This window comes from Myotis brandtii, unplaced genomic scaffold (assembly GCF_000412655.1).
Source record: "Myotis brandtii unplaced genomic scaffold, ASM41265v1 scaffold517, whole genome shotgun sequence".
NCBI classification, from domain to species: domain Eukaryota; kingdom Metazoa; phylum Chordata; class Mammalia; order Chiroptera; family Vespertilionidae; genus Myotis; species Myotis brandtii.
The window spans coordinates 967,288-979,585 of record NW_005369706.1 but is presented as its reverse complement, the minus strand read 5'-3'; positions in this window follow the sequence as shown (position 1 = coordinate 979,585).

Below are 12,298 nucleotides of genomic sequence, written 5' to 3'. Positions count from 1 at the left end.
GGTACGTGGGTGAGGGCATGGAGGAAGAAGAGTTTTCTGAGGCCCGTGAGGACATGGCTGCCCTTGAGAAGGATTATGAGGAGGTTGGAGCAGATAGTATTGAGGGAGAGGATGAGGGTGAGGAGTACTAACCTGTCAGCTGCGATGTTACACTCCAGTGTCTTGGGATTGTCTTATTTCTGTTGTTCTGTGAAGTCTGTTGTGTCCTAAACTTTGCAATAAAGTTGTTTTCATTTTGAATGTCAAACTGGTTTCTTCTGTATCACAGTAAATACTTGCCCCTTTTATTCAAGGCCAGTTGGGTGGAGGCTGGCAGACCATCCTGATCATTTGATCAACTTTCCCAGTGGCTTCTGTGTGCGCTGTATTGTGCTAAGTGGTTTGTCTGTTTCACTTAAACCTGATTTGATGAGTGATGATAATCATTTCAGTGAGGCAACAGGCTCAGATTGGGCCACTTTCTCAAACTTGTGTCACCTGTAGCCATTGAAATGCAGATCCAAGCTTCAGGTACTGCATCCAACAAGCTTCCAGCTGATGCTCTTGGTCTACCAAAATTCAAGTAACCAGTCAGACTGCCAAGAGGTATGTCAGTATTTAATAAAACATTTGAGTCACATGGGAAAGGCTTTGGAATTGTATTGATAAATTCCATATTTAGCCCTGGGTGGTGGCTCAATGGTTAGAGCACCAGCCCATGCACCAAAGAGTCATGGGTTCGTTTCCTGGTCAAGGGCAGGTACCTGGATTGCAGGTTCATCCCAACCCCTGTCAGGGTGCATGCATGCAGGAGGCAAGCAATCGTTGCATCTCATCGATGTTTCTCCCTACCCCCACTCCCACTTTGAAAAAGCAATGGGAAAAATGTCCTAGGGCAGCGATGGCGAACCTATGACGTGTGTCAGAGGTGACACACGAACTCATTTTTTTGGTTGATTTTTCTTTGTTAAATGGCATTTAAATATATAAAATAAATATCAAAAATATAAATCTTTGTTTTACTATGGTTGCAAATATCAAAAAATTTCTATATGTGACATGGCACCAGAGTTAAGTTAGGGTTTTTCAAAATGCTGACACGCCGAGCTCAAAAGGTTCGCCATCACTGTCCTAGGGTGAGGATTAAAAAAAAAAAAATTCCATACTTAGACAAAACCTACAATGGCACATATGTTTGTACTTTACAAATTTGCTGCTTAGAGAAAGTGAAGTTGGCTGAGACAAAATTAGCAGTTACAGGCGGTTGTATTCTTGGTACCTGACCCAAGGTGTGTCCGGAATATTTGAAGTAGGGGGCCAAGGAAAATTGAAGAACGATTGGAGAGGGGAGAGTTCCCTGATGAGGATCCTCTTCCAAGCACCTGTTAGAAGCGGTGTGGTCCTTAAGGGGGGCAGGAGGGACTATGAGGTAAGGGTGGGGAGGAAGGGGCATTAATGTGAGTGGCTGGGGAGCTTGGCGACTGGTACTCAGGTGCCAGTGGTGTGGCCTAGAAGGTTGAGCTAAGCAATGGAAAAGGACGCAGAAGGGAGGGGCCCGTGTGGTGCTTGGGCACTGGCCTCGGTGGAAATGCCCCGCGAGTGGCAGGAGATGGAGGCCCTGGTGACCCTATTCTGATGGTGCTCAGTTGCCATCTCTCCCCCACTGGTTTTCACCCCTAACCCCTTGCTCACCCCCTGGCTGTTAGAGAAGAGCATCTGAAATGTGCCTGTTCCACCTCCAAGCAGAGGGCACAGCTGGAGGTGCTGCACCATCTGCCGGAGGTGCTGCACCGTTGTGCTCAGGGAGGGTCTCACCGCATTCACGAGTGCAACCCTGGCCTTACGCCCTTCAGGCCGCCCCATCCTTGAGTACAAGGCCAGCTATTTCTGCTTATCATATGGGACAGTCCTCCTGCAGCCCGAGCACGGGCAGTCGGGGATGAAAACGAACCGTGGATAGGCCGCCAGCCCAGCCACCAGAGGGGCACCCTGAGACCTTCCCGACCTAGGGAATGAATCTGCCGGTTGTCACTGGAGGAAACGGGACACGCACGTGAGAAGGAGCAGGTAAGTCATCCAGCCGCAGCTGAGCGTGACGTCCCGTGACACCTGAGAGGCCCATTCTCTGAGCCAGCACCTCCCGAGCACAGCGCCCTGAGAATGGGATTCAGGGCTCCTGGGCTACGCCCCCCTGGCAGGAGCCCTTCCTCCACTGACCTCAGTAAGCCTTAAGGTAAGTCATTGCATGTGCCAGATGTGGGAAGGTTGGAGACCTGGAAGCAGCTGCCATGGTGTGGGGGTGAGAGAAGGTGAGGAAGCGTTTAGTTGAGAAATATTCCAGTCCAACAGCCGGGGGAAGAGCAAAGTGCTGGCGGCTGGGAAGGGTTTCTCGCAGTGATGACATCCCCTCCTGTGTCGGTGACAGCGGGTAGCAGTTAGCCTGCAGCAAAAGACAAATGCAGCCCAAGGTCTAGGTCACTACTTTGTGGCTGCCAATCATCCGATATGCCCTTGAACACAAATGGAAAGGCTGGACTCAGAACTGCAGCCTTTGCTGATGGTGCTGAGGCTCCATGCGGATAAACGGAGAAAGCCTCAGAGTGCAGGCTCCAAGATTGGCTTGGGCCCCAGATTCTGGCTGCGCAGACATAGGGCTTAGGCTGCCCTCGCCTGCCCTGAGCAGAGAAACAGTCTGTTCCCACCCCCACCCCCGGAGGCCACCAGCCACTGAGGGCCCAGCAGACCCAGCATAGCTGCTTGGAGCTGAGTGAGGAGGAGAGAACGGCTGTGAGGGGCAGTGTGCTGGCCTGTCTACCTGTCATCCTAAGTGTTTGGGGAGCAGCTGGCAAATGCCTCTGCTCCAGGGGAATTGGCCAAGCATCCCGCCGTCTGGACAGAGGCAGCCAGTGGTTTTGAGCTTTGACAGAGCCTGTCTTCAGGCCCCAGACTTTTGGAAGGTGAGCGGCAGCCGAGTGGGTTGTGGGGGGAAGGGGAGACTGTCAGGGCGGAAGTGTTCCATGATCTTCACCACACCCTGTGAGGAGATGCTTACCCATTTCCACAGCCGGAGAAGTCAAAGCTCAGAGAGATTAAGTATCAGTCTAAGTAAACTGAAATTTGACCCACAACTCTGGTCACACCCCTTGTGGGCCTTTCCAGTGCTGGGTGGGAAGGGCCACATGCTGGGGCGTCAGGCCTGAGGCCCACGGGGGCCAGCCCTTGGGAGTAGCACTGGATGGAGCCAAGCCACAGAACGGAGATCCTGTGATGCCATTGGTTGTTAGATCACCACCCAGGAGCCCCATTCTGGTGACAGCACGCTAGTCCAAAGGAGCAAAGCAAGCTGGTCCCCACTCAGACGGTGGGGGGCCTTCCAGTGAGGGGACTCCATTGTCCAGGCCTCCCTCTGAACCCAGGGAATCCATTCTCAGATCGTGGTGCTAATGGGGTCCTTGCAGGGTAGTTGTTACCACCGTCCTGGACTCCTGCTGACGGGACTGCAGCCACAGGGCAGACAGGATAGCTCACACCTGGAGAACCAGAACCGCTATCCTAAGCACAGGGGCCAGAATGTCTCCTGTCAGCCAAGGACACAAGGTGAAGCTGGCAGAGATGACCCGGGCATATGGCTCCTGGAGTCCAATGCCAGGGCGGCTGTCAGGGAGGCAGGCAGCATAAGGCGGGGAAGACAGACCCGTGTGTCAGGTGGGGAAGGCTCCCACCGCAGCCTCGTGGAGAAAGTCCCCCTTTGCTGACGTCTCATTAACCTGTCACTGCCCCACTCATTCCAAGAGCCCGTCTCTGAGTTTATTCGTCCTAAGAGCAGATTCTGGGAAAACGGTTCTTTCCCCTTCTGACGCTCCTCGGAGTCTGTGCAGGAGAGAAGTACTCATCTCAGCAGCAACGAACCTCACAGAACGAGAGTCATGTGTCCTTTACAGAAAATGCTCTTCAAAAACTCATATCACCACTGCAAGGCTTGTTTTTCTCTCTTTTAAAAAACGAGGACAAGCCCTGGCCTGTGTGGCTCCATTGGTTGGGTGTTGTCCTGGGCACCAAAAGGTTGCTGGTCAGACTCCTGGTCAGGGCACATGCCGGGTTGAGGGCCCCTAGAGGGCGTGCAGGAGGCAGCTGATCCATGTTCTGCTCTCACGCACACCCACGCTTCTCTCTCTCTCTCTCTCTCTCTCTCCCCACTTTCTGTTTCTCTAAAAATCAATTTTAAAAATCTTTAAAAAAATAAAAAAATGCGAACAAAATATTAAGCTTTCCTAATTACACAAGAGTTTTGTCTACATTCACAAATTAATTTAATTCATTGGGGTGGATAGTAAGTCAGTCTCACTGCTGTCACCTCCCTCTCTTCTTCCCAAATCTCACCTGGCTCACAGGAGAGGTCTAGCCCGACGGTAAACTGATACTGAAATGCCCCCGGCCAAAGCCATCATGTCCAATTATGCTCTTATGACAGTCGTTTTCATTTTTAAGTTTCATTCATTCATTATTTTTGGGAAAACCTATTTGGTGCAAGTCACTGTGCCAGGTACTACGGGGAGTATATTATGTTTCTTGGTCCCCCTCAGACCATAGAGACAGGTCATATAGGCACAACCCTAATTCAAGGCAGCCTACGCCACAGGTCAGGCGAGGTGGTCACATGTAGCAGCCACTATTGCATATCTACCCCGAAGCCATCCCAGCTGGTTGTTTTACCTGCCAACACAACCGGCTCTGTTCAGGTGTTGTGACCATGTGCGTCAGGAGAGGCTGGGGCCCCCACCAACAGGATGAATTTAGCCTCAGGCTTAGGCCCTAAGCTGAGCAAGGAAATTCCTTGCCAGGGATTGGTTAAGCATCCAGCATGTGATGCAATTAGGGAAATGAGAGGTGAGGTACTATCTGCTGGCTGGGGGCTGTGGGGGTGGGGAGAAGGGTGGGTGTTCTTGGAAAAATTTTCTTGCTCTTAAGAAGGAATGCAGGGAAAGGATTCTCTGATTTGCAGCCCTGGGTAATACCGTGTGTGCACATGATTCTTGAAGTTGCCGTAGTCATCTTATGACCACGAGGAGACAAACGATGAGGACAGACGCTAACACTGAGCGTGACACAGCAGAAAGATGAAAAGGACCTGGGTCCTTGATGGGATGTTGAACCCCCGAACCACCTAGCCCTGAAACTCCCCTGCCTCTGGGTTTTCCATTATGTGAGATTATAAATCTCCTTGCTGTTTAGGTCATTTTGAGCTGGGTCTTCTATTGCCTCCTGCCAAAAGCATTCTAACGAATATAAAAGCCTTACGTGGTAATGTGATGGTTCATAGAAACGTTTAGTAAAATAATAATAAAAATGTTAAGACCCTTTAAACCTGTGTAGCCCTTTGAGTGCAAACATTGCCCCCTCCTCTCCTCCGTTTTTGGCCTCCTTCCGGCCGCCGTTCCTAGTCATCCAACCTGATCTGCTTCTTGTCAGTGTTTCCAGGAGTCCGTGGTTGAGCTTAAACTGTAAGTTGAAAGCACACAGAGAACTCTGACGCCCGAAAAACGTCCCCTCTTCCCTTTTACATGCACCTGCGAATGGAGCCGGAGTCTGATCTGTGGAGGACTAAGGGCACGGAGCACGCCGCCCCCCCCCCCGTCCCCCTCCCTGCCCTTTTTTTTCCCCCTCCCCTGGCAACACACACACCAGGAAGCCTGCCCTGACCCCAGGGCGGTCCCAGATCTTCCAAAGCCCACAGAGCTTTGCGCTGCTCTTGCAGACAAGGGGGTGGTGCCAGGTGACTGGGGACAAGAACCAGACCAGATGCTGGGGACTCCAGAGTGTGAATATAGGTCACCTGACTGGCTGTACCTGTGTGGGGGCACTTGGGTCCTTGAGAGGAGAAAGCCTGAGGGATTTTCTCCTTTTCTGGCCCATTTGGTTTTTCTACTTTTCCTCCCTTCTCTCCTCTCTACCCCAGCCCTCATCTGCCCTTCCCTCTCCTTCCATTTCTCTCCCCAATCTTCCCCACTCATCTCCCCCTTCCCCATCTCCATGTCCTCCTTCACCTCCCCTCCTTCCAGCCAATGCTCTGCTGAGGGCGTTCACCTGGAGAGTGAGGGAACAGCTAACAGAGGGCCAATTGTCAGGCCCTGGCCGGCTGGGAGGCCCACTGGCCCTGGCCGGCCCGGTGTCAGGCAAGGGCCCGCGTGGCCTGCAAGAAGGGCAGGCAGGGCAGTTTGTAGGGCATCAGACTCTTTGAACTCGTCTGTTGGGCTGTCACCCGGCCTCTCCCTGCAGGAGATGGGGTGAGATGGATGGCAGTGTCATGATTGCAGAAAAGAGTCTCCTGTTTCTCCTCGCTCAGGCCCTGGCCTGGATAGGGAGGGGTGACCAAGGTTCCTCTAACAGGGACCATGAGTCGGGGCCCTGTCTCTCCACAGCCCCCTGAACTGTAAGGAGTACCTCCCATCTCAGCATCTTCATTAGGAAAATGGGAGGGGTGTGCCTGGGGGATCCCAGAGTCTCCCACCTGCTGTAACTTGCTGGGGTTCCAGGCTGAAGGGCTCATGGCAGTTGTGCAGAAGGAGCGGGGGAGGAAGTCTGCCATGTGGGCCAGCATAAAGTCTGCCTCTCTCACCTGGCTGGTGTGGCTCAGTGGTTGAGTGTTGACCCATGAACCAGGAAGTCACAGTTTGATTCCGGTCAGGGCACATGGCTGTGTGCAGGAGGCAGCCGATTGACGTTTCTCAATCATTGAAGTTTCTATCTCTCTCCGTCTCCCTTCCTCTCTGAAATCAATAAAAAACATATTTAAAAAAAAAAACAATAAAGACTGCCTCTCCCCTGGGCAATCAATCCTAGTAAGTGGAGCTGGGGAGGAAATGCCTGCCCTCCTTGGACTCCCTGACTGTGGTCCACTCTGAACACGGACCCTTCAACTGGGGATGAGACCACATGGGTGCTTCGGCTCGCACCATCCCAACACAGGCTGCCTCCCCTCCCCTCACCTTCCCACCCTACCTCCCCTTCGGGGTAGGGACCGCCTCTCATTCCCACCTGGAGGCTCCTGGGGCACCGCCTTGTGAAAGAAGAGCTGAAAGCTCCCGGGGCCAGTGCTCTCAGACCCCTCACAGCCTTTAACAAATGCTTCCTTTATTACCCACACATCCCCGCTCAACAACCGTCCTGCCCAGGAAGAGCATCCGAGATGGTTTAATCTAAGCCCCTTTTTTTTTTTACCAACAAGGAAAGCAAGGCCCACTGACTGGCCCTAGCCTGGGACCAAGTTTCCTGCACACCTTACGCCGGATGGTGAAGAGAAACCCTCAGCAGGCACAGTCTCCTCCGAGCCCTGAGGAATCAAGTGGGGGCCAGGGTGAGAACCCCGGGTGCCGTTCTGATAAGTGATGTCACTCACTCGGCAACTACTCCTTCTCGGTCTCACTCACCCAGTAGCCAGAGCCATTGCCTTGCGCCACATGAAGGTGAAGACAATGGGACTGCCTACCCCGGGTGCCGTTCTGATAAGTGATGTCACTCACTCACCCAGTAGCCAGAGCCATTGCCTTGTGCCACATGAAGGTGAAGACAATGGGACTGCCCCACTAGAACGGGGCTTGCCTCCTCGCCCCGCACGCTCCTGCAGGCACCTCCTAAGAACAGAGCATCCCTCACACACCACATTCCTATCCTCACACCTAAAAACAGGAATAAATCATTCCATAGCGTATAATAGAAAGACTTCTTTGAATCCAGGATCCAATCCAGATTTGAACATTGCGTTTCATTGTTATATCTCTTAGTCTCTTTCTTGTCTAGATCAGACCCCCAACTGTGGTGGGTCCCCCTAAAAAGATATATCCATTTCCCAGAACCTGTGAATGTGACCTTATTTGGAAAAAGGGGTCTTGCTAAGATGTGTTAAGGACCTTGCGATCACCCTCGATTACCTGGGTCCCCAAATCCAAAGACAAGTGTCTTTACGAAGGAGGAGGAGGCGTGTGAAGGCAGAAGCAAAGGGAGACAGGGATGCAGCCACCAGCCAAGGGCTGCCTGGAGCACCAGCAGCTGCGAGAGGCAAAGGCCCCTCCGTTGGAAGCACAGCCCTGCCAGCACCGTGTTTCTGGGCGTCCGGCCTCCAGAACTGTGAGAGAACAAACTTCTGTTGTTTTCAGCCACCAGGTTTGTGGTGGTTCCTTATGGCGTCCTTAGGAAACAAACATACCCACCATTTTTTTAAAAGAAAATGACAGACTTCTCAACGAGTCTGGGAATCTTTGTCTTAGAGAATATCCTGAATCTGCAAGTGTCTTCACATTAACCTTTTAAAGTCATAACTCAGACCACGTCCATCCTCTGCTTAAAAACCTCTCATTTAAAATAAGCTGCAAACTCTTTACTCTGATTTACACAGTCCTACGTGCTCTGACTCCCTCCCACTCCTCTAACCTCGCCTTTCCCTCTCTCCTCCTCTCCCACCTCACTCCAGCTCACCGACCTTTCTCCAACTCCTCAAACATGCCAAGCTCACCCCATGTTTTGGCTCTGTCCTCTGCCCAGGTGACAACCAAGCACAATGCTTGACCTTTGAGTCTGGATGGGGGGCGGGGCGATAGCTATGAAGGACATTATTGAGACAATTGAGGAATTTAAATATGGACTGTATATTGTGTTAACGAGTGGGTTAATATTACCATTACGGGTTATGTAGGAAAATAGTGCCATCCCTGTTCTCAAGAGCTGCATGCTGAAGTACTTAGGGGTGAAATATCATGATGCCTGAAAACAAATTGTGGCAAAATATTGACAATTGATAAATCCAGGAGAAGGGGATATTGGTGTTCATAGCAGCATCCTTTCAACTTTTCTCTGGGTTTTAAAATCAAAAGTAAATGGGGGGTGGGGGGAAGATGGACAATTTAAAGGAAAGAAATCTTAATCCAGGTGGGCTCAAATTTTCACGTGCATTAAAAATCACGTAGGACGTTTGTTAAAATGCAGATTCTAGGGCAGTGATGGCGAACCTTTTGAGCTCGGCGTGTCAGCATTTTGAAAAACCCTAACTTAACTCTGGTGCCGTGTTACATATAGAAATTTTTTGATATTTGCAACCATAGTAAAACAAAGACTTACATTTTTGATATTTATTTTATATATTTGATGCCATTTAACAAAGAAAAATCAACCAAAAAAATGAGTTCACGTGTCACCTCTGACACGCGTGTCATAGGTTCGCCATCACTGTTCTAGGGATTCAGAAGATCTTGGTGAGGGACTGCTTTCTACAGGCCCCAGGTGACTCTGAGTCAAACACCCCCCCCACCACCACCACCATGAGAAGAAAGTGGCACTTGGCATTCTGAGGCCATGAGCTGCAGTCAAGGGGGCTGTGGTTGGAAGGGTCAGCCAGGCAGATGGGGACGCGATTTTACGATGATGGGAGGACTGGAGATTGTGGACAGAGCACAGGGCAGCGGGGAGCTGAGGACGGATTTTGCTCTCCTTTCCTGGCTTTCGGCTTCTGGATGTGGGGTGGGGGCAGAGGAGGCTCCTAGAGCCACGGCGAGAATAACCAGGGCTCTGAAAGCCTAACGCCAGTGCTGCTGTTCTATTTCACATGCCCTTAGGTAATTCTCCTCGTTTGTAAAAAGGAGGTCATAATTTTGAAGCATCCTCCAAATTCCAACGTTCCTTTTGCTTTGAGCCTTAAATACAAGCCTGGATGCATTCAGACTGCAGACATGTCATTCTGGCTTCTGGCCAGAAGGTGGCAGCAACACATCGCTCTTTATTTTCCAGATTGACAACCAGGGGAAAGATTTTTTTCAGGTGCCTCAGGGTTACCCTTCAGTTTAATCAACGTTTATTTGACCAAGGTCCTGTGCTAGACACCACAGATACAAAGGCGAACAAGACCTAATTACTGCCCTCAAAGATCATATTGTCAGACCTGGTTGGTGCGCAGTGATTAGAGCTTTGGCCCAGTCAATGGCACATGCACACACCTGGGTCCCCAAGCCCCGGGTATCTCTCATATCAATGTTTCGCTCTCTTTCTCCCACTCCCACTCCCTTCCTCTAAAAATCATTGGAAAAAATATCCTTGGATGAGGATTAACAAAAACAAACAAAGATCATAGTGTCAGGGAGGGAAGAGTCAGACATATAAACAGATTACTAGTTTACTAGCTGTGTGACCTGGGTCAAGTTGTTTAACCTCTAAGTGCCTTGCCTCAGTTTCTTTAACTTTAAAATGGGAACAGTAATAGTACCTATGAATAGGGTTATTGTAAAGATTAAAAGTGGTAACACATGTAACATGTTGGCCATTACATAAAATACAGTGAGAGAAGTGATGAGATAGAAAAGATACCCAGAGTGTTTCTTAACTGGGAGGAGTGGAACCGCAAAATGGAGACAGTGGGGAAAGAATTCTACTCTGGTGGAGCCACTCTGCCAGTGGGGACCCAGCTGGGCCGGCCTGGGAGAGCCCATCTTGAATGGAGCTGGACCCCTGGCTAAAGCTCATCCTGCTCCCACAGGCCCAGAGCACAAACACCGGCAGGGCCTGCCCTCCCGGAGAGGGAGCTGCCATTTGCTCACTGTGCAGCCTCAGACAGGCAACTTTGCCTGCTGAGCTTCAGGTCCTACCTGTGACGGGGAAGGGGATCACGGGAACCAAGGAACGGGACTGAGTTCCACATCTCGGACACTGTGGGGAGAGCAGTAAAGTCAGCCAATTCAGGAGCATCCAGGATGGGGAGCTAAGGATGCAGAGAGGAAGCACTAGAAGGGCAAAGAGATCTTAGGGAGCACACTGCATTTTCCCCAGCATGTGGAATGGAGGTTGGGCCAATCTTAGACCTCAAGGGGCAGGGAGACCCCAGCTGACACTTAGTTACAAGTCCTTAAGGTTGTGTCCTTGCTCCTCTGTGTCTGTTTCCTCTCTGTCACATGGGAGAGGAAGAAGACAAGCAACAGCGTTGAGCACCCACTAACTGTCTTATGTACAACAGCTCATACAGAGCTCACCACAACCCTGGGAGGAGGTGTCATCCTCCCAGTCACACAGATGAAAACACTGAAGCTCAGAGAGGACAGGAAGTTGCCCAGGGCCATACAGCCCATCAGCGCCCAGGCTGGTGTCCTGGTCTTTTCTCCCCTGACCTTTCCCTTCACCCCCTTAGCCTCCCTCCCTCAGAAATGCCCTGGGAATCTTCCCATCCATTAATACCCCAGCTCCAGAAACACAAACTCACACAGCCTACCTCTTGGTGCCGCTTTCCATGTCTTTGTACTGTGTCTGCTCCTTGGCCTTGTCTGGGAGTCCAGCGATGGACCTCTTCACTCTGCCAACCTCCCACACGCCCCTCCTCACCCAGCGTTGAGTCCAGGGCCCATCATCATTCGGTTGCACTCTTGCTAGTGACCTAAACTTTGTTTCTCACCTTCCAAGCAAACGTCTGAACGCATCCAATTGCCATTTTTCTCCAAGCCTTCACCAAAGCAGCCACGGGTGGCAGAGGGAAGAAGGGAAATAACCACACTGGCTATACTTACACAGCTCGTCCTGGGTGCCAAGTGCTAAGTGCTTCACATATTGTCATTCATTTCAGCCTCCAACACTATGAGGGAGGTGCTATCAGCCCCACTTGTGGATAAAGACAGTGGGGTGAATTGAGGTTAAATCACTCACCTACACCCAATGCACACAGCTAATTAAATTGAGGAGCCTTGATTGAACCCAGGCAACCTGACTCGATCTCAGCGCTCACGTCTTTTTTTTTTTTAATATATTTTATTGATTACTAGAGAGAGGAAGGGAGAGAGAGAGAAATATCGATGAGAAACATCATCAATTGGCTGCCTCCTGCATGCCTCCCCCACTGGGAATCAAGCCCACAACCTGGGCATGTGCCCTGACCAGGAATCAAACCAGTGACCTCTTGGTTCCTGAGTTAGAATCATCGATGAGAGAGAAACACCGATCAGCTGCCTCCTGCACACCCCCCACTGGGGATGTGCCCGCAACCAAGGTACATGCCCCTGACTGGAATCGAACCTGGGACCCTTCAGTCCGCAGGCCGAGGCTCCATCTACTGAGCCAAACCGGTCAGGGCTCAGCGCCCATGTCTTAAGCAGTGTACTATCTGCCCCGTGCAGAGGAGATGAGCCACCTTTCCCTCTCCATCAGCCAGCAAATACTTGGCTCCTTCAACCCTGGGCCCAGCACTGCTTGCAGTCACTAGTGCAGATACTTAAAAAAAAAAATTCCACCCCTGAGGACATGGAGAGAGAGAGAGAGAGAGAGAGAGAGAGAGAGAGAGAGAGAGAGAGAGGGG